This window comes from Hipposideros armiger, unplaced genomic scaffold (assembly GCF_001890085.2).
Source record: "Hipposideros armiger isolate ML-2016 unplaced genomic scaffold, ASM189008v1 scaffold_148, whole genome shotgun sequence".
Classification (NCBI taxonomy): Eukaryota; Metazoa; Chordata; class Mammalia; order Chiroptera; family Hipposideridae; genus Hipposideros; species Hipposideros armiger.
In genome coordinates this window covers 1,503,520-1,507,777 of record NW_017731498.1, presented here as the reverse complement: position 1 = coordinate 1,507,777, position 4,258 = coordinate 1,503,520, and the positions used below count along the sequence as shown (strand labels likewise).

At 45.1% G+C, this 4,258-nt stretch overlaps 1 pseudogene; it reads left to right on the top strand.

Annotated features, from left to right (window-relative positions):
* Positions 1 to 3,916: 3,916 nt before the first annotated feature.
* Positions 3,917 to 4,258, top strand: part of LOC109387116 (glycogenin-1-like) — a 7,032-nt pseudogene continuing 6,690 nt past the window's right edge.

The window sequence follows — 4,258 nt, the reverse complement described above, 5'->3', positions numbered from 1 at the left end:
GGGCGGAAGCGGCCTCCGCGAGCTCGGGCCCGCGCCCCACCGGCTACCTGGGAGGCCAGCCGCTGCTGCTCCCCGTCCGCGGGGCCCAGCCGCCGGGAGCGCCGCAGGGATCTCGGAAGCTCGGCGGGCGGAGACTCACCAGCCAGCCAGCGCGCAGATGGCCCGCCGAGGGGAGGTGCGGGGGGCGGGGCGCCTGGGGCGGGCCCTCGGGTCACGTGGCCCCGGCCGCCTCACGTGACGGCGACGCCGCGCGCTCGGGGCCGACTCCCCCGCGAAGCCGCCTACCCGGCTCCCCTTGCCCTTTGCCCCTGGGCCTGCCAGGCTGCGGCTCCTGCAGAAGCGAATTGGCCGTCGGAGTCCAGCACCGGGGCTCTGCGGAGAGGCGCTGTGGAGCTTGGTGGCCACCGAGGCTCACAGCCTTTTGTCTCTCAGGGAACCCGGGACGCGCGAGGGGCAGGCTCCCGCTGTCCTCGCGGGATGTCTTGGCTCAGGGAGGGTCGGCCAGCCATCCCAGGGGACCTGGGCCGAAAAAGCGACTGGGAACCCCTCTCCCCGCCCCGTGGCGCTCTTCCCACGTGGTACTGCCTGGGACGAAGGGCCTCGGAGGAGGAGAGATTCATTTTACTCCACAGACGTGCCCCGCATACCTACTTACCCGCCGGTGGGTGGAAAAGCGCCTGAGTAAGACTGGAGCATAGGGAAGGTGACAGCAGTACCCATATAAGAAGGAAGGAGGGTGTGAAGCCCAGGGCCCAAGTAATGGAAGGAAGTCGGAGGTACCTGGGAAGCTGGCTGTAACGGTTGGAAGAGACCTAAGACGGCAAATGACCCAAGCCTTTTCTTATAAATGAGTAAACTGAGGATGCTTCATGCCGTTCCAGCCTATTGTCTACTGAGATCAAATCACCTTGATAAACTGTACAGCTTTCTGCAAAGTTCCAGCTGGCTCCACAGGATAGAGTCCAAACATCCTGGCATAACTTTCCAAGCATCTTGTTCAAACGTTTTCCGTTTGAGCTCCCATGAATATAGAAAAACACTTCATTTCCTAAGCATCACCAAGCAGCTCCCCTAAGCTACTAAAAGAAGCCTGCTTTTCCTCATCTTCTGGCACTTCCTCAACACTACTCTAGGCTCTGGCTACAGAGAATTCTGTTTTCCTTGACTACTTGACTTTTCTTTGGATACCTACCTCTTCCCTAAGTTGCTTTATACTCCTCTTTGCATTTTGTTCATTCTTTTGCCTCTGTCTGAAATCCCTGAACCACTACCTTCCTTAAAGAAAACCAGAGCCAAACAATAGTTAAAAGAATAAAAAACAGACTTTATAGTCAGAAACTTGTTGCAACAGGAGAATTGAGCCCATTTCTATAATGGGGTCTCTGTTCCCCTAGTGCAACAGTTTCTGAATAAAATCTGTTTATACAGCTTTATTGTTAGGCTCTGGTTATCTTTAACATCACCCAAAATACTTATCAGTCTCCTACTCACCTTTCAAAACCCAGGTCAAATGCCACCTACTTTCGTCTTCCCTGCTTCCTCCTTCCTGATTCAACAGCATCAGCAACTGAGGTTCACTCAAACATCATCAACTGTAACTTCCCTGATTCCCAGGACACTGTACATCGTGTGATACATAAGTCTCACATTGCCCAAAAATGTACCGTGCATTTCCTGTAAGAGGTAAATTATTTACTGCTGCCTTCTTCCCCAGATTATAAACTCTTTGAAACAGGACTCCTGGGCTTGGTATAGCGCCTTCAACATCCACGGAATGAAATGGCTTGACCAAGGTCATGGCAGTTCAGTGAATTTATTGAAAAAGGCCTGTTTTTTGCTCAAAGAAACAAGTCAGGCTACAACCTTTTCAAAAGAACTTCTGTAAAACATGTTTGTTTGAGAAAAATGAAGGTTGGGGTTTGAGTCATCAAATATTTGATGGAGGAGAGGTAGTAGGTAGATTAGGAAGAGAGGGAAAGACCTTCCAGAAAAGAGAGCAGTATGTTCAAAGGTAGGGAGGCATGAGTCATTGTTATTTATTTAGGAAAAGCAAATAATACTGTATGGCTGAACTTAGTGACTTCATTTACCTCTGGGACAAAGGAAACCTAATTAGGTTAATGTTGATGTATGTTAAAGGATGAAATATCTATTAGTATTATTTATTGGACTGAGTAACTTTCCATCAGATAAATCATAGATTCCATCTAAAATTGGCCTGTGGACTAGTGCTAGGTGATTTTTTTATCTTTTTTTTTTAAGCTCCAAAAGCTCTCTATAATTATCTAAAAATAGCAAAATTACTTGTTCCAAAAAACAAAGAAAATTATGTGAGAGCACTCTAAACTATTTTGACAGGGCAAAATAACTCAATTTACAAGTAGTATTTTAAGGAAAAAACTGGGGTCTCCCTGTAGGGGTGGGTGGAGGGACTACTCCTCTTAATGTACATGCTAATAGATGACTATGCTGGTAAAAACTATCTGCCAAGAACCTAATGAAATACAGTTAATGTAAGATTTAAGTTGGAGTGCGACATAGGAGAACAATTCTAATCACTTTTGGGGGCTTCAGAATTTCATTTCAAAACTGAGTCTCTCAGTAAATGAAAAATTAGAACATCATCTTTTGTTTGCTTCCTTTTCCTCCACTGTGCACTTTTGTGTCAGTTTAGGCTGCTGTGGGGTCAGCCAATCCAGCCCCACTTCCTTCAACTGGACAATCTAACTGCTGATTGAATGCACCCCTTACACAATTTTCTTTGCTAGAACATTTTCTGAAGGTCCTTAAGTGGACACTAGTTTTGCATAGGCCACTGCAAAGTTCTTGATATTGGGCAAGCAAAATTAAAAGAGATTTCAGTTACTTCCTCAAAGACTTGAATGTTGTTTTTTATGAGAGAAACAGCTGGGAGCACCCAGATTATCTTCACCTTTTCTTCTCCTTCCCTTTTCTTGGGGTTGGTCAAGATTGAGAGAAATAAACCAGAGAACCACCAACTCTTATAATGGCTAGACAGGGAACATTTAGATCACCAGATAAGATTGCTTACCTGTTCTGGTAATACATAGTCAGGAAATACATTCTGACAGCCTCAAAAACAATATAATTATTTTGAGAATTGAGGATGACATAACTGTTTTAGGATTTTGAAAATGTAATAAAATATAGAATCTATCTAGAGGGAGATCTCACCTTGATTTTCAATTAGCTAAACCAAACAGGGTAAACACGATCAGTCACAAAAGGTTTTACAACCTCAATCGTTATCAATAAAAATACCTTGTGGATAATTTCTGCTGTTATAGTTGGGATAAATAAACATAGCATAAAATGGGGGAAAACAATTGAGAGAAGTGGTAATGAAGAATTGGAAAATAATTTTTATTGTAATTCCTTTTTTTCCCTTACCCCAAGAACCAGATGAATTTTCCTTTGCTCACCATGCAAACACTTTAAATAAACAAGCAAGTATCTTAGCCCTGACTAAAGTAGACTAATTGGCTGATTCCTATCTTCACCTGCACTGAGGCAGATGATGTGCTGAACAGGTGGCATAAAGAGACAAACCTACCCTGTTCCCTAGACTAGGCATGAGACGCTTCCAAGCACAGCACCTCTCATGAGTATCTATATCACTCACACATGAGTCACCTTTATGCATAAAAGCGATCCAATGCACTCTGTTTAGAATTGCTTCCTTGTCCTTTGACAGGTGAAAGGGCTTCTTGAATATGGAATTCCTGCACTGCCCATGTGAACTGTCAGTGCCCTATTTATTTTATTCAGCACCAGTGGTCCTGGTTTCACCTTCATTTAGATGTGGCAGCATCACCAAGAGATACATGGTTCAGTAGTAAACCACCAGCTTCTTGTAGGAATTATGAGGTCTCTTGTCCTCCAGGGAGCAAGAGAGATGACTACCATTGGCTATGAAGAGGACAGATCTTCTGGATGTTAGTATGCATCTTGATGACTTTATGGAATGACCCCAGGGTGGTGATGGCAATAGTAATAATAGTCTCAGGTGGAGCTTGCCTTATTGGTTTGAAATATTAAAAGGGATGTTACCTGCAACAAATGAAATGAGAGTCAAGAATGAGGGACAAGAAACTTCCTAGCCTTTATTTCTTTAAAAAGTTAAGTCTAGGGCCGCCGAGTGGTGCGTTGGTTAAGAGTTGGCTTGGGACGCCAGCTCTGAGCAGCAGGGCCACTGGTTCAGTTCCCACATGAGGGCCAGTGACACTGCGCCCTCTAC